We start from the raw sequence: 18898 nt of genomic DNA, 5'->3' as shown, positions 1-18898 counted from the left end.
TCTTGACTTTTGTCTTGCCACTGGATGACAACTTTGGGTAAGTCTGCCTCACTTAAATCCAGTTCATGTGCAAATCAAGACATTGCCTCATGAAGTCTTTGGTCCTCCTCAGGGGAGAGATTATGGCTGGCTCAGGGGATCTGAGAATCATCTGTTTAGAGATAATTGAATTCATAGGAGCAGATGAGATCTTTGAATGAGCAGTTCTTAACCTCTTTTGTTACAAGGACCCCTTGTCTGAAAAAAAAAATGTTTTTAAATGCATAAAACAGAATACACAGTTACAAAGGAAACCAATTGTACTGAAATACATTTATCAATTTTTTCTTTTAAGTTCACCAGGTTAAACCCCATTGAAGTAGAGGGAGAATATGAGGGCCTAGGACAGAGTCTTGGGAGACACTCAAGGTTAGTGGGTGGGACTAAAATGAAAATTCAATAAAGGAGGGGCAGCTAGGTGGTGTAGTGGATAAAGCACTGGCCCTGAATTCAGGAGGACCTGAGTTCAAATTTGGCTTCAGACACTTGCCACTTACTAGCTGTGTGACCCTGGGCAAGTCACTTAACCCTTATTGTCCCCCCCCCAAAAAAAAAGATTCAATAAAGGAAACTGAGAATTGATTAGTGGTTAGAGAAGTAGAAAAGAACAATGTCACAATAACATAGAGAGGAAAGAATATCTTGGAGAAGGTGTTGATGGACAGTTTCAAAGGTATCAGAGAGATTTGAAGAATGAAGATTGGGTACCACAAAAAAAATTAAAATTTTTGGAAATACCTCAGGTGGTTAATGTTAGATTAGGTGCACTGTTTTTGTTTGTTTGTTTGTTTTTTGGTGAGGCATTTGGGCTTAAATGACTTGCCCAGGGTCAGCTAGTAAGTGTCAAGTGTCTGAGGCCAGATTTGAAGTCAGGTCCTCCTGAATCCAGGGCCAGTGCTCTATCCACTGTGCTACCTAGCTGTCCCTAGGTGCACTGTTTTAAACAACAACAACAATCCAATTATACTGATCCTTTAATGTCCTATTCTAGCCCTTCTGGCTTTGTGGGATTACTCAATTTAAAGTCTAGTTGAGTATTCCTTTTGTGGAGAAGGAAGAAGACTTTCCATGTCAGGTTTTATCTAGTACTGAGTGGTACAGAGTTCCTCCCTTTGACCCCAGAGTGGTCCTTTCTCCTAAATTCTTTCCTGTGTTTTCAGGGGGTACACCTGGGATTTCTGGTATTTGCCGGCAGTCATACAGCTGTTACATCCTTTTGTGTGTTCTCTGTACCCCAAACCCCACCTTAAATTATAATTTCCTTGAGGTCAGGGGTTGTCTTTTTATTAATTGTATCCTCAGTGCCTAGTTCACTGTAGGCACTTAATAAATGTTTATTGGATTGGATTAGAGGACTGACATTTTGAGCAACTTGAACGAAAGGTAATAGCAGACCTATGGAACACTCAGGTAAGTTTTCCCTTCCCTTCAAAAAATATATCCCCCAAAGCAAATGGGGAAAGGGGTTTTTTTTTTTTGCTCCCATTCCTTCCTTCCATCTAGGTTTATGCCTGGACCAAGGCAAGGGAGTAATAGCTTCCAGACTTGCAGAACAGGCAGGAGGTGACTCTTCATAGACCTTTTGGCTGTGTGTTCTTGAGAAGGCTAACTTTAACATGGAGGGGAATATGTCTTCTATGAGACATCTCAGGCTGGCACAGTCCCTAACCTTGTTCTCCCATGCCGTTTGGGACTTATGGCCAGGAATTTGACAGAAGGAACTTGACTCTACAGAGTATAGTAGTATATATGGTCTATTGGGTGAGAGGTATATATATATATGTGTTCTCTCTCCCCTTTTTCTCCCCCCCCCTCCATTCCCTCTCAATAGTCTCTCAAAGGGGAAAATTCTAATAACTTAAGCAGTGGGGTTTTTTTCTTTAATTAGTATGAAAATGGTTCTTGTCCCTGTCCATTCAGCTGTGTCATCTGAAAACCAGTGTATTTTCATTTACAATGGAAACCACTGAAAATAGATTGTTTTCCTTAAGAATACCTGTTTAGAAGCTTTAGTTATATTTTGATGTAAAAATAAAGTAGAAAGCTCTTCTTGGCCATCCTACTGGGTGTATGGTTAGATTATTAAGTGACGGCTTTGAGTGGCTCAGTTAACAAAGGGAGAAATAAATGAGGCTTGTGTGAGTGAATTAGAATTTGTTATAGCAAAAAGCAGCATTTATATTTCATTTAAGACTTGGCTGGTCACTACTACAATGCACTATTATGATATCACAATGCAGCTTTTTTTTTTCTTTTGTGAGGACTCTTCTGATAAATGTGACAAAGAATCACAATAAACAAAAATCTCAGATTGGCACATGGGCTTCTGTAGCTCATCAGAACAGATAGATGGTAGTTGTGCATCAAATGTGTCTGTGACTACACTGATTCTGAAGCCAGTGTGCCTTGCTTCCAAGGGAGGGTTTCATCATTTTCTGTAAGGTCAACCATTCACCAAAATACAGGCTAATGGAGAAATATTGTTATCCATTGGGGATGTGTAATAATAAAGTGATTATATCTATTAAAGGTTTCCCTTTTGTCTTTTTCTTCTGCTCCATCTCACTTTTTAAATTTTAAAATGCCTTAGAAATTTTATTTTAAAAACACCATGATTTTGTTCCCGGTACATAGGTCTTTCAAAAGTCAGAATATACTCAAAGTTCTTTGTCATCTATTTTGCTTAGCTGAAACAATTTAAATTTCTTAATTGCTGAATCTTATAACCAAATTTTAACTCATACGAGAGAACAGCTCTTACCTTCTTTCAAAATATGGTTTTTTTAAAAAAAATTTCTTTGACTTATTTGCATATATTTTGGATTCCCTAGAGGCCGGGCTCTCAGTTGTAAGTAGACGGTGTTGGAATGGAGGTAGATGGAGTGTTTTCTCCCATACTCTTAAGTGGGGGCAGGGAAGGGTCCTGTTTGATTCCCAGTATTGCTGATAAGAGGAGCTTCTATGTCAGAATTGGGGCAGGAGTACAGGATTTCCTTGGTTCTTGTTCATCAAATATAACCCCCTCATTTTATAGATGAGATTGAGACCTGGAGAAGTAAAACTACTTATTCAAGGCCACCCAAGCTAGTAAGTGGCAAACCAAATATTTTATCTTCATTTTACAGATAAAGAAACTGAATCTCAAGAGAGGGGAATGATTAGTCTGACTTTAGCGCTCTTTCTATTATACCACAAATTCAACTGATAAAGACTAGTGATAGCAATTCTTCTCTAACTTATAGATTTAACATTTAGAGGTTAAGGTATGCCCATGATCACATAACCAATCATCACTTAATAGAAACATAACTGATTATCAGAGGGACAGGTGTGACCACGTCACTTCGCTCCTCGATGAACTCTAGTGACTCCGTATTTGTTGTTGTTCAGTTGTGTCTCACTCTTGAAGAACCTATTTGGGGTTTTCTTGGCAGAGAGACTGGAGTGGTTTTGTTTGGGGGACTTGCTCACCCAAAGAATTGGAGACTCATCATGAATCTTTTCTTTACAAAATATTGAGTCCTCCATTTCTATGTCTTTGTGAAGGCTGTCCTTCATTTCTAGATTCTGTTTCATCCTCACCTTTATCACCTAAAATCCCTGATTTCTTTCTTAGCTCAGCCAGGTAACTCCTCCTACATATGACCTTTCTTGATCTTCCGTGCTCCCCTTCACCCATTGCCTTTTAGATATTTTGTGCAGGTATATCTCATCCTGTAGAATATAAGCTTCTTAAGTGTGGGGACTCTTTCATTTTTGTCTTTGTATCTCCAGTGCCTGATACATAGTAGGTGTTTAATAAATGTTTGTTGATATATGCACTTAGAATAAAAAAATGGAAGGCACTAAAATCATATGCTCGGGGGCAGCTAGGTGGTGCAGTAGATAAAGCACTGGTCCTGGATTCAGGAGTACCTGAGTTCAAATCCAGCCTCATACACTTGATACTAGCTGTGTGACCCTGGGCAAATCACTTAATCCTCATTGCCCCACTAAAAAAAAAAAAGAAAGAAAGAAAGAAAGATCATATGCCCAGGGGGCAGTTGGGTGGTATAGTGGATAAAGCACTGGTCCTGGATTCAGGAGGACCTGAGTTCAAATCTGATCTCAAACACTTGACATTTATGAACTATGTGACCTTGGGCAAGTCATTGCCCTACCCAAAAAAATCATATGCCCTTTATTTTATAGATTAGTATTTTAAGATAAATCACTTTGCCCTTTCTAGTAGGACACTTAATCAGGTCACTAGCAGAATCATCCCTTTTTCTGGTGGTTGGGTGGGCACAATTGTCTTTTGGGGGGGTGGGCAGTTAGGGTTAAGTGACTTGCCCAGAGTCACATAGCTAGTAAGTGTTAAGTGTCTGAGTTCGGATTTGAACTCAGGTACTCCTGAATCCAGGTCCAGTGCTTTATCCACTGCACCACCTAGCTGACCCCACACAATTGTCTTTTGAAAAAAAGTTTTCACAAGCCATTAAACTTGATTTTACAGTAAACTATATTTGTCTTAGATGTACAGCCCTGAAAAGAGATGTTTCATCTTTCTCTGTTATATTTTAGATTTTCTTTTTGGATTATGGGGGTCACTGGGAGTAGAAGATTGATGTCATTGCCCCTGATACTTTTGTGTTTTCTAGGCCTTGTACACCATATTCCTTAGTTACAAACAGTAGACAAAAAGAATCAAAAATGCTAAATTCTCCCTGACTCCTTTTAGATATAGTCACATGTTTCTAAAGGCTGTGAAAGGAAAAAAAAAGCTGTGTTTCTTTAAAAAAAAGGGGGTGGCGAGGTGGCACAGTGGATAAAGCACCGGCCCTGGATTCAGGATTACCTGAGTTCAAATCCGGCCTCAGACACTTGATACTTACTAGCTGTGTGACCGTGGGCAAGTCACTTAACCCCCATTGTCCTGCCAAAAAAAAAAAAAAAGCTGTGTTTCTTTAAAGGCTGTGAAAGGGCAAGGATTGTTTCATTTTGTGTATCATCTAGTATAAAGCTTAGCACATAGTAGGGGCTTAATAAGTAGTTGATTGACAGGAAGGTAGCCATGGATCTCATCCATAAGCTACCCACGCTGCTTTTCAAACTTGTCAGGCTTGACACAATCCAGGATCTAATGAAAACAACTGACAAGAGAACTGTGTTTCACATGAATCACCAAGGGCAACAGAGACCCCTGGGAGGGATTCTAAATTGTGGATTGTGTTAACATCCCATGTTCAATTTTCCTTAAAGTTTCTTGCAATCTATTAAAGTACTTCATCTGAGAAAGACATTTTTATGTTCTGTCATGGAAACCTTTGTAGGTGTTATCTGGCCATCCCCATGGGAAATACAATGATCTCTTTCTCCTCTTTTTTTTGGTGAGGCAATTGGGGTTAAGTGACTTGCCCAGGGTCACACAGCTAGTAAGTATCAAGTGTCTGAATCTGGATTTGAACTCAGGTCCTTGTGACTCCAGGGCCGGTGCACTATTCACTGTGCCACCTAGCTGCCCCGACAATGATCTCATTAACTTGGATATAGTTTTATTTATTCTGTTGTGAAAAGGAAATCATGCTTTTTCCCTATTTAAAAGAATTTGTTTCAAAAATGGATGGGAGGGGCAGCTAGGTGGCGCAGTGGTTAGAGCACCAGCCCTGGAGTCAGGAGTACCTGAGTTCAAATCCGGCCTCAGACACATAACAAAATGCATTTGCTCTCAATGTAAAGAGGAAGAAAGAAGGGATGGTGGGGCAGGATGGATAGAAGAAGAAGGGAACAGGCAGAGCTAACTTTACACAAGGGATAATAAGTAGGCTGCCCCAGTGGTATGATTAAATGGCTTGCCTTAGTGACTGAAATTCCCACCATTAACATTACTCATTCAGAACCTTCTAAAGAAATGTACATTTTTTGATACATTTATAATACCTGAATTTCAGGTATAATATTACCTAATAGAGGTGTAATACAGCCAACATTAACTCACTTAGCATGGACTACATCAAACCGTGTCACCTTGCTCTGGGCAAGAATGGGGATGATATGTGTGTGGATTAAGAAAGTTTTGGTGCCTAAGGAGTGCTTAGAATAGAGTCAGGGGAAGGTGAGGTAGAAAAGTCTATAGTGGGTAATTCTTAAACCTTAAAGTGGTAGGACCCTTGCAATAAAATTGTAATTATTTTTATTACCTACTACTGGGGGGGGAGGGGCTATAAGATAGTATAAGGCTGACTTTAGAAAAATCTCATTACTACTCAACAGCTTTACAGACACATTAGAAAGTTAAGAGAAGGCATGGTGTAATGAAAAGAACACTAGACAGGCTCTGGTTTAGATTCCAGAAGGTACCTGGCCTTGAATTCCTGACTCACTGAATGAACAAATGAATCAAAGGAAGAAAAAGCATTTGTTAAGCGCTTATTAAAGCACAAATGCAAAAGCATGACAGCCTCTGTCATCAAGGAGTTTATATTCTCATGGGCGAGACAGCACATATAGGGAAATACTGACCACAGGGCAATGCTTTCGTTTGCCAAATCAAAAGGATATGAGTGGAACCATAGGGGAATCGATCTGAGTGCCCTTTCAAGTAGGATTGGCAATATTGCTTTGATTTATAGTTCCAGGACTGGAAAGCTGAGGGTGAGAAGAGGAGGAAGGAGGATACTCTCACCTAAGTAGGCAAAAGAAGATGACCAGGGTGTAAAGCACTGTGTAGTTGGGCCCACAGATTTAAGGGGCCATGTAAGGCACTCACCAAATAAGGCATCTTTGGCTCCAGGGCAGGAGTTCTAGGCCTGAAAGGCAATGATCCTCCACTTGTCAATTTGTCTTGCATTTATGAAGCCTGCCCTTTTTAAGTTTAGTTCTCTGGAGGAGTATCATATCTTGATATTTTCCTGTTGAGCAGGAATCTTAAATCAAGACCCTTGTGTTTGTGTGTCCCAACTACAATTTTACGTATTTGTGTGACTGTAAATATGTCACAACCTCCTGGAACCTTAGTTTCCGTCACATTTCTGTTTTAAAATTTTGAGATTATTTTTGTTTTTTAATTTGCTATGTTTTAATTGTAAATGCCTTTATAGCTTTTGCTGTACCCAGACAACTTATTTTTATTGGAATCCTTTGTTTTTCTTTTTTTGTTTGTTTGGTTTTTTTGGGGGGGGTTGGGGTTTTTTTGCAGGGCAATGGGGGTTAAGTGACTTGCCCAGGGTCACACAGCTAGGAAGTGTCAAGTGTCTGAGGCCGGATTTGAACTCAGGAACTCCTGAATCCAGGGTCGGTGCTTATCCACTGCCCCCCTTTTGTTTTTCATTACTCCGGGTATTCTTCCCTCCACCCAAATACCTTTCACTTGTAAACAAGTATAAAAAGAGAAGAAAAAAGTAATTTGGCAAAACCAATCAACACATCATCTATATTGACAACCCAGTTAACATTCCAAACTTGTTATCATCCACCTCTGCAAAGAAGGGAAGTCATGCTAAGCAACTTAAAATTATTTAAAATATTTGTACTTATTTTGTTAAATATTTCCCAATTATATGTAAACTTTTTTTTTTTTTTTTTAGTAAGGCAATTGGGGTTAAGTGACTTGCCCAGGGTCACACAGCTAGTAAGTGTTAAGTGTCTGAGGCTGGATTTGAACTCAGGTACTCCTGAATCCAGGGCCAGTGCTCTATCCACTGCGCCATCTAGCTGCCCCTATATATGTAAACTTTTTAACATTCGTTTAAAAAAATTTGAGTTGCAAGTTCTCTCCCTCCTCCCTCTCCTCCGCCCCTTGAGAAGGCAAGCAATACAGTATCAGTTATACATGTGAAATCATGCAAAACATTTCCATATTAGCTATGTTGCATAAAGTAAAGAAAGGTTAAAAAAAAAGTATGCTTCAATCTGCCCTCAGGGTCCATCAGCTCTCTCTCTGCGGGTGGATAGCAATTTTCATCATGGGTCCTTTGGAATTGACTTGGATCATTGTCTCCACCAGAGTAGCTAAGTCTTTCACAGTTAAGCAATTTTTTTTAAACACACACACACACACACACACACACACACACACACACACAAAATCACCAGTGCTCCTAAATTGGAGATTATCTATGTGTTATCTATAGATAAATAGATAGATAGATAGATAGATAGATAGATAGATAGATAGATAGATAGATAGATAGATAGATAGATGTGTGTATGTATGTATATATACATCTACATAAAACATGACATATATTATAGAAACAATTGGGTTTCTTCTGTTTCTGAAATTTGAGATTTGAATTGTGTCTGAGGGTGTTTATTTCTTTCCATTGGTAAGTTTCAGAGCAATATTCTGTGATAAGAGGCAAAGCAGAATAGTCCTAGATGCTTTATACCCTTCCTAATCTCCTACCCTTCAGCTAACCTTTGTCAACCCTTATTATACTGGGTCTTGATTCAAGGACCCAAACCTGAAGAGTCAGATTCCACAAAAGCAACACAGATGGGTGGATGAGAAACTATTCCCAAGGCTATAGATTTCCTAGTACATTCCACTCCGCAAGTATTAATCCTGCAAAGTCTCTTAACAATATTGTGTCTTGGGAGAGCAGGTAATGCAGTCAAGTCATGTTGTCGTCATGTAGCACCTGAGCTGAGTCTTAAAGAGAAACAAACATTCTGAAATGTAGAGATAAGGGTGTGCATTTCAAGGATGGATGAGTGCTTGGGCAAATGCAAGGAGGGGGGAAATGGAGCATGGATTTCAGGATACATCTAGTAGTCTGATGAGCAGGAGAACAGAGTATATTATGGGGAGTAATAGAGCCTAAAGCTGGAAAGGGGGTTGGAGATGATGGCAATGCCAGGCCAAGAAATTGGTGTTTATCCAGTAAACCATGAGGGGCCACTGAAGGTTTCCAGCAGGATAGAGACATGGTCTGACCTGGGCATTAGGAAGATCAATTTGGCAACTGTGTGAAGATTAAGTTGGAGAGACTGGAGACAATGAGACCAATTAGGCTATTAAAGTAGTCCAGGTTAGAGGTGTAAAGTTGCTAAAATCCTAGCTATACTGTCTAAAATAGCTAATGAGTGGTCGCCAATAAATTAGAAGCTTTAGCAAGAGTATTTAAGTGTTAAGTATTTATTAAAAAGCATTAGGATCTGGGGCAGTTAGGTGGTGCAGTGGATAGAGCACCAGCTCTGGAGTCAGGAGGACCTGAGTTCAAATCCAGCATCAGACACTTAACACTAGCTGTGTGACCCTGGGCAAGTCACTTAACCCCAATTGCCTCACCAAAAAAAAAAAAAAAGCATTAGGACCTAAATTTCTAAGAGACCCCATTATCTGACCTGCCAAGGTGAGGTCAGGAACAAAAAGGACCAATGCTTCCTTCTTCCTCCCAGAAGCCTCCTGTGAAACTGGGAACATCCTATCCACATGTGCGCACACCCAGCTCCAAGCTAATTGGCTGGTAGCTTTGATAGACAGTACCCATGAGCAAATGTCACTTTCTGACGCCAAGGAACTGACCACATGGCTTGCCTCAGACGCCTTCTCCTCATGGCAGAGCTTTCCTACAGTAACTTTCTAGCAGGTGGCATCACTCCAATCATTACAGTGATAATGATGGCCTAGATAAGGGTGGTAGGTCTGTGTGGTGTGTGTGTGTGTGTGTGTGTGTGTGTGTGTGTGTGTGTGTGTGTGTGTGTGTAATGGCTTATGTAGCTAGCTGACATTGGATTTGGAGTTAAGAAGCTCCAAGTTTGAATCCTGCCTCAGATACTCTGTGTGATCTTAGTAAGTCACTTAACTTCTTCTCAGCCTCAGTTTCCTCATCTATAAAATGAGGATAATAATAATAACCTACTTCATAGAAGTGTTTGGAGGATCATATGAGATTATCTATGTACAATCCTTTGCAAACTTTGAAGTGCCATGTAAATCTTAGGTAGTTATAGTTATTATCCAATCAGTGCTGTCCAAGTAGAATCTGCAGTGGCTGATTGAAGATAATGAGAGTGACAGTATTTGTTCACTGTGCTTCCTTTTTAGCTCGATGCTCATCAGCTGTGCTGTGTATCATTACTTGAGGGTTGTGAGTCTTCCCCAAGTGGCCTTGGTCCTGCTTCTTTCTTATGTCCCCCCTCCAAAAACATTCCAGAGACTGAATTAGGCAATTGGTCCCTTTTATAGGGCTGATAGCTTTGTTACAAAGTGCTTTCCTCACAACAACTCTGTTTCCTTATTCCCATTTAACAGATGAGGAAACTGAGAGCCAGGTAAAGTGACTTGTCCAGGATCATACATTAAGTAAGTATAGAGTCTGGGAATAGAACTCTAGTTTTCCCTGACTCCCAACTCCCTCTTTCTTCCATAGTGCTATGCTGCCTCTATATGATAAAGTACGTTTTCTTGTGTAGTCTTGCTTCTGGGATAGTAAACACTAATTGAACAGGTTTCAACTGCATAGACTTAATGCTTCTATCATAAATCCCTCAAAAGATAACGTTGTAGTGGATAAAGCACTGGCCCTGGATTCAGGAGGACCTGAGTTCAAATCTGACCTCAGACACTTGACACTTACTAGTTGTGTGATCCTGGGCAAGTCACTTAACCCCAGTTGCCTCACCAAAACAAAACAAAACAAAACAAAAAGATAATGTTGTATTCTACAGACATCTCAACAAATTTGCTCTTGGCTGTCCGTGAAAGTAGGGAGTTATAGGCATGATGACACTCCTTCTTTGTTTTCTATTGTGAGGTAACTGTTTATATCATCCCTTGTGTTACTTGTATATCTTTTCTACTAGAAAATTGTTTCATTCTCTCTGAGATAACATAAGGTTACTATTTATTCATTCATAGAATTTAAGATTCTGTGTTTAATAGCATGCTATAATTAGTGGCTACTTTCATTCTAAGCCCAGAACTGGATAAGGAGAAGAAGGTTGCTTGGATTGCATTTAGATATAGTGGATTGCTTTCTGTGATCCCACATTCCTCCCTGAAACAAGCCCCGCCCCCCCATTCCCTCATGTTAATACTAATGTTCTAGGGGGCAGCTAGATGGCGCAGTGGATAGAGCACTGGCCCTGGATTCAGGAGTACCTGAGTTCAAATCCAGCCTCAGACACTTGACACTTACTAGCTGTGTGACCCTGGGCAAGTCACTTAACCCTCATTGCCAGGCCAAATAAAAAAACAAAAAACATACTAATGTTCTAGTGATATTTTATGATTGGGAATCATAGGAAATCACAATCTTTGAGCAGTAAAAGTTGCATATACCCAAAGGGAAATGAAGAGCCACCTTTGAAGTGTAAATAGGCTATACATATTACCAATGACAGAGTAAATGATAATCAAAGAGAGTTACACACACATACAGATATGCATATATAAGGGAGACTTACATGGACATTGGTACTTAAATGATGTTGTAAGATTTAGAACACAGGTTCTTTATTATTATTATTATTATTTTTTTTTTTTGCAGGGCAGTGAAAGTTAAGTGACTTACCCAGGATCACACAGCTAGTAAGTGTCAAGTGTTTGAGGCCAGATTTGAACTCAGGTCCCCCTGAATTCAAGGCCGGTGCTTTATCTACTGTGCCACCTACCTGCCCCCTAGAACAAAATTCTTAACCTGGGGTTTGTGAACTTGTTTTCTTAATATTTTGACAACTGCATTTCAATATAAATGGTTTCCTTTGTAACATTGTGTATTTTATTCATTTAAAAGTATTCTTCTTTTTTTTTTCCTTTGGTGGTGCAATGGGGGTTAAGTGACTTGCCCAGGGTCACAGAGCTAGTAAGTGTCAAGTGTCTGAGGCTGGATTTGAACTCAGGTACTCCTGAATCCAGGGCCAGTGCTTTATCCACTGTACCACCTAGCTGCCCCCTAAAAGCATTATTCTGAGAAGGGGTCTACAGGCTTCAGCAGACTGCCAAAGGAGGGGAGGGGTCCAGGGTACATCAAGTTTTATCTCCAAAACATCTTTCACATGTGCCCTTCTCTTTATTCACACCACAAGCACCTTTACCCCAGTTCTCATTATCTCTTATCTGAACTATTGAGTGGTCAGAACTGGCTGTAGCTAGATGGTGTGCTCTTTCATTCAAGCCTGGTAGAGGGTTTTATCCTTCCCCGAACCGCCACACAGTATCCTGTCCTGATGACCTTTTACACTCCTCTGTTCCTCAGTTCTCTAATCTGGTACCAGCAGTTCAGAGCCTGTTTTCCCTGGCACCAGAAATTCAGAGCTTTGCAGCACTGGTGTTTCTGGGTTGTAGCCCCTGGCAGGCTTTCACTCCTGACAGGCTGTGGCCAAGCCGGCTTTATAGCCCTGAGCAAACTTCCACAGCCTGGAACTGGTGTCTCCACAGCACTGGACAGACAAAGGGGAAACCAGAGTGTAGGGGTGAGTCTTGATGTAAGTCTGTGTTATAACATTGCGTCTGCTAGTGCCGCTTTCCTGCTGGTAGTGAGTGAGGTCAGGGTCACTGAGCTCCAGTTTCTGAGTTTTTTCTTTTCTTTTAAAAATTTTTCACCGTCTTTTGTATTCTGGGTGTCCTAGATCATGGAGATAGCTGAAGTTGCTTTATCTTTGGGGTATAATTTTTGTTTTGGAGAGGTTTGAAAGGTCTTGGGGATCAGTGAAACTGTCTAGTTCACCATCTTGTTGCTCATATGGCCCAATCCTCCCCAGTTACTTTGGTTTTTTGTTGTTTTTGTTTGTTTTTGTTTTTGCAGGGCAATGAGGGTTAAATGATTTGCCCAGAATCACACAGCTAGTGTCAAGTGTCTGAGGTCTGATTTGAACTCAGGTCCTTCTGAATCTAGGTCCAGTCCTTTATCCACTGCGCCACCTAGCTGCCTCCCTCCCCATTACTTTGTAATTTATTTTAAGGATTTCATAGGCCTCTGTAATGGGCACCTCTGGTACAGTGGATTTAGTTAGCTCTTAGACTCGTAGTCAGAAATTATGGGCTCCAGGTATGGATATGATACATGGATATATAGATATATGGATATCTATATAACTGTATAATAGTAAAGATATTATATTTGTTTCAGATATATTTATTAAGTGGAATCCATAGTCCAGTTCCTTTATTTCTGTGAACTTTCATTTTCTCATCTGTACAACAAAATGTATAATATTTGAACTATTTACCTGTCAGTGTTGCTGTTAGTAAAGTGCTTTTTATATCCTAAAGTTCTGAATATGAGTTACCATGAATGATTTCTCACTTTGTACAACACCTAAGATAGCTTCCTATACAGTTAGCTGCTTAATAATTAAAAAAATAATAATAATGATGGGGCAGCTAGGCGGTGCAGTGGATAAAGCACCGGCCCTGGATTCAGGAGGACCTGAGTTCAAATATGGCCTCAGACACTTGACACTTACTAGTTGTGTGACCCTGGGCAAATCACTTAACCCTCATTGCCCCACAAAAAAAAAAAAAAAGAAAAAGAAAAAGATGAAAACCTAAAATAGATGATTTTTCTCATATGTCAACTGCATTCTGTGCCACACGGTTTTTGGATAATTTTTTTTTCCTGTTGTTGGACTTTAAAAAAACTTAGCATTTGTTTTTTAAATGTAGCAGGTCCACACACAAAGGGATCTTCATTTATTTTAGAGCACATTGCAGTATTAAAATGCGTAAGGATGTTGGCCAGACTAATTTATAAGGTAGATGTGACAATATCCATGATGGTATGTCAAAAGCCACAATTCCCTGGACTGCAATGATGCATTGATTCCCCTGCTGGCTTTTCTCCACAGAAGTCAGAGAAAGGCAGTCAGCAAAGTAAATCATTTTTTGGCAGCTATTTCTTCCCCTCACTTGGGATCACCAATAGATCATAAATCTATTCTTTGTTTTGAAAAGGGCTTTCTGGAAATGGTCAGGCAATAACATGTTCCATAATAATTCTAAGGGTCTGTGGATAGCAGAGCCAGCTCAGAAACCTTTAGGAGGCTTTGAAAAAATCCAGTACAGCGCCGGCCCTGAGTTAAAATCTGGCTTTAGACACTAGCTGTGTGACCCTGAGCAAGTCACTTAACCCTCTTTCCTTCAGTTTCCTCATCTGTAAAATGAGCTGGAGATGGAAATGACAAACCCCTCCAATATTTTTGCCAAGAAAACCCCAAATGGGGTGATGAAGAGTCAAACAGGACTGAAATGACTGAACAACAAGAAGACACTTGCTAACAGTTAAAACTTTCCTAATGTAGAATGGATTGCCTCAATACGTGATGAATTGGAAGGCTCAGATATTTAAGAGGAACTTCCTTGTTTGGGTACAAGTTAGATTAGCCAAGGTTCCTTCAAACTCTGAGAGTTACAATGCTATGAAGCTCCTGATGAATCTGTTTTGCTATTTGTCAGCAATGCTTAAGAAACACATTTTTTAAACTGGTGTCTGAGTGACATTGGGCAAATCACTTCAGTTCTTTGGGCCTCAGTTTCCACATCTGTTCCTCTAAGTTCCCTTCCATCTCAAAATCTGTGATAGTTTGATTTTATGGTTGGGGATAGGATTGGTTGTTTCATCTCTCATTGACTTTTTTTTCCCCCCCAAGGCAATGTGGGTTAAGTGACTTGCCCAGGGTCACACAGCTAGTGTCAAGTGTCTGAGACCGGATTTGAACTCAGGTCCTCCTGAATCCAGGGCCGGTGCTTTATCCACTGTGCCACCTAGCTGCCCCATCTCTCATTGAGTTTCAACATTTATTAAGCACTTACTATGTATACAGGTCACTTTTCCCCTCTTGATCTTAGTTCCTTTACCTATAAAATGAGTAGGAGTGGATGGGGTGATATCCAAGGACCCTTCCAGCTTCAGAGCCCTGTGATCCTATCCTAAGGACCAGTAGAGTCTTCCTAGCAACAGATTCTTTTAGTTACTTTGTACAGTTGCAAACACTAGTAATTGCATGAGCCTCTATTGGGTACATTTCTCCTCTCTCCTCTTGCTGCTCTGAGTACCACCAGATAACTAGATGAATGTGTGTAGAAGAGGGTGCACTGTGAGAGAATACTTCTGAGGTTCAGTAAGCTGTGATTTGTCTTTTTTTTTAATGGAAAATAGAAGTAAAGTCTCTTGGGGTTCCGTGACCTTACCATCAGGAAATCATGTCAGATTGTACTATTGCTTCCTATCAGCAGGCAGCACACAGAGTTATCAGGTCTCTGAGGGTAGATAAGAAAGGGGAGCAATTGGTCTCACAGCCACATGCTGTCCCCTTTTTTAAAAAAAGGGTTTTTTTTTCCCCTCTCTAATGAGAACTGGTCTTCAAATGAGTAATCACTAGGACTTTTAGTAGGGAAAAAGGACCTTGGGAATAGAACAGTTCTTGGTGAATTAACTTATATTAATGAGACTTAGAAGTAAAGTGCAATCTAATTTGTCAGTGAAAATTATCTTTGTGTACTGGGGGTTAGATAATGAAGTGGCCTGAAATATACTTTTCAATTAAATGCCCCCAATAACATCAGTCTCATTAAAATTAGTCTTTCAAATATTACCTCTTAAAAGAGTTGTTACTCTAGTCATGTTTTTGTCCTGGAAAGTCAGCAAAATGTCTTCCTTTCTAAATATGTAGGGGAGGGGAGTAAAGGAATATTTCAGATGTATACTGAACATGGTTAGAAATAGCCCTCTCAGGGGGCAGCTAGGTGGTGCAGTGGATAAAACACTGGACCTGGATTCAGGAGGACCTGAGTTCAAATCCGGCCTGAGGCACTTGACACTTACTAGCTGTGTGACCCTGGGCAAGTTACTTAACCCCCATTGCCCGGTCAAAACAAAACAAAACCCCCAAAACAAACAAACAAAAAAAAGAAATAGCCCTCTCATTCAGTTAAAAATATTTATTAATCACATGTGTAGTGCCTCAAGGTACCTCCCCAAACTCAAAGAATGTGTGCCCTCGAGTCATCTATCTTGTTGTATAGAGCGCCATGATCAAATTCATGGAAGAGGAAAAGGATAGGCTAAGTAATCCAGCTGGTAAAGATCATGCCATATATATATATATATATATGGTAGTGTAACATAAGTTTAGAAAAGGATGTTGGAACTATATAATGGAATGCCTTAAAGGCTAGGTGAAAGAATTACTTTTGGAAGTTTACAAACAAGAAATAATATCTGAGTTCTACATGAAGAAGGTTACTATAGGGCATATTGGAAGAGGCAGGAAGACCAATTAGAATAGGTAACACAATATTGATAACTCGTATTTATATAGCACTTGAAGATTTTCTAAAGCTCTTTTATCATAATAGTAGGTAAGCTAGGTGGTTAGCATGCTTTCTACATAAGGACCTGAACTAGGAATGATATTGTGAGGGAACATTGGGGTAAAATATAGGATTTAGTAATTAATTGGTTGGAAACAAGGGAGAAAAGGGCATTCAAAAATGAAAAATGACTTTTTGAGCCAGGATACCTGTTAAGAATGAAGACCCTATAGACAGAAATAGGGAAGTCAAGATGTGGATAGAGAGATAATGAGTTCTAGCTAGTCAGGGTAGGAAGGTGGAATGTTAACGATAAAGATATAGCCTGGTCTGTTGGGTAATACGAGTCCTATTATTCCAAATTTGTGGACTTACTGGCCACTTCTTTACCCTACTGAGAATGACTCAGTAGTGGTCAAGGGTTATCCTGTGGATATAAAGAGTCCAAGGGAAAGATATAAGAGAGAAGAAAAAGGTATTTCCTATAGCTTCCTATGGTGCCTAGAGAATATGGTGTGGAATGTGTGAGGGTGTGTGCTACAAATTCCTTTTAAATAGTAGCAGAGTAATGAGGTCATTCTCTGGCTGATTTCCTGCTAAGATTTTGAAAAAGACCTGAGGGAAGGAGGAACTCCTGTTACCTGTCTTCCTTGTCTGCCTCTCTGAGTGAGATACACTTTGAGTAGTGGAACCCCCAAAACAGCCTAGGAACTGAACTCATTTTCTGGGGAGACTAGACCAAAGGCAGGCCTGAGCCCAAAACAATCTTGCTTGGGCTGTGCCAACGTGGCTTCAGGGCCAGACTAAACCCTGGAGTTAGAGGGAACAGTGGGTTCCCAGCCTCTAGCAGGTGGGCCTTTGTTGTTGAAGCTAAAAGCTTGGATTAAGATATAGAATGGTTGTGGAACAGAGCTCAGAGTACTATTTTGCTTTGCCACAATTCCAGCCTTGAAAATTATAATGTGAGCTTTCTCTGTGGTATCTGTAAACTCTGTGTATTCACATTTAGCCAAATACCTGTTGTATCTCTTTATTTTTAGATGTGATGAAATCGAATCAGCTTCTATAAAAATGCAGCCTGTCTCTCCTCTCCTGAAGAAAAACAACTTTCTGTAAGTATAATTAGTATACAAATTACCATGCAATGATAACAAAAATACCCTTACTGGTATTGCCATTGATTTGTGTAAATTGAGAGAAACTCTGAAGATATAGGAGTGGAAATAGCCAAATTTTTTGTTTAATTCAGCAGACATTTAGTAAGTGCCTGCTGTGTGCAATACATCATACACAGTACTTGGAGTGAGTGATAAAAAATTTAGGTAACATGTGACCCCTGCTGTGTTGAAGCTTCTAGTCTAGTGTGGGGATAAGCCAAATATGTACATAACCTTAATACAGACTAATACATAATAAAGGTAGTAGAGAGGTATAAATGAATTGCTGTTTATAACTATCTGACCTGAGGGACTATGGAAGGCTTCATTGTAGAAGTGAGTGGCATTTGATTTGTACTTTTTAGGGTATGAGGAATTCAGTAGACAAAAAGGGAAAGAGGGACTATTCTAGAAAAAACTAAGAATCTGAGTGAAGACACTGAAGTTAGAAAACACAGGACATGTTCAGGGAACAGTAAATAGTACAGACAGGTATAGTATGATGGAATTAGGAAGACCACAGCTGAAACTTGGTCTCATACATTTACTTGCTGTGTGATCCTGGACAAGTCACTTAGCCACTGTTTTCCTCAGTTTTCTCATCTGCAAAATGGGGATGATACTAGCAACTACTTCTCAGTCTTATGGTAAAGGTAAAATAATATTTGTAAAGCACTTTGTCATCCTTAAAGTGATATACAACTGCTAGTTATTATTATTATTTAGTCCAGTTTAATTAGCATAGAATAAATGTTAAAGTGAAACATGACTTAAGGTGAGAAAAGCTAGGGTAGCACCAACTTGTGGATAGTCTTGAATTCCAGTGAAAGGGGTTTCAACTTTAGTCAGGAAACCATAGGGAACCACTGAAAATTTTTGAGTAGAGGAGAGTGTCATGACTAGATCTATACATATAGAAGATTAGTTATCATATGAATATTGGATTTAAGGAGCATAGGGAAAGGATGAAAGCAGGAGGACCTGTTAGGAGGCTCCTGTAGTAGCCAGAGGAATGGTAATGAAAGCTTGTATTAGGGTGGTAGTATTAGGAGGAGGGGATTATATGTAAAAGATTACAGAGGTCCAGGTGACAAAATACTAGGTATCTGAGGAGGTATGAGAGGTGAAGGAGAGGGGAAAGTCAGAGATAACCCAAGGATTAGGTACATGGGGTGATGATAAAATGAATTTTGGACATTGTTGAGTTTGCAATGCCAGTGAGACATCCTGGTAAAGATATCCTAGAGGATTAATGCAGAAATAGGATTAATGTTATTATGTGTATATATATGTGTGTGTATATATATATATATGTATATGTATAGAGATATATAGATATAACCTATATCAGATTACCTGCTGTCTAGGGGAGGGGGGAGGGAGGGGAGGGAGGGAGAAAAATCTGAAATTGTAAAGCATGTATAAACAAAAGTTGAGAACTATCTTTACATGTAACGGAAAAAAT

The 18898-nt window shown here is 39.7% G+C and overlaps 1 protein-coding gene across 1 annotated transcript in view; it reads left to right on the top strand.

Annotated features, from left to right (window-relative positions):
• The window catches only part of INPP4A (inositol polyphosphate-4-phosphatase type I A), a 199034-nt gene that overhangs the window by 93518 nt on the left and 86618 nt on the right, over nucleotides 1–18898 (top strand). Inside the window, 1 exon segment of the mRNA XM_043990586.1 lies at nucleotides 17317–17388. The gene's annotated coding sequence lies outside the window, so the exon portion shown is untranslated.

The sequence above is a fragment of the Dromiciops gliroides genome, chromosome 3 (genome assembly GCF_019393635.1).
Source record: "Dromiciops gliroides isolate mDroGli1 chromosome 3, mDroGli1.pri, whole genome shotgun sequence".
In the NCBI taxonomy this organism is placed as follows: domain Eukaryota; kingdom Metazoa; phylum Chordata; class Mammalia; order Microbiotheria; family Microbiotheriidae; genus Dromiciops; species Dromiciops gliroides.
This window is presented reverse-complemented; position numbering and strand designations above follow the sequence as displayed.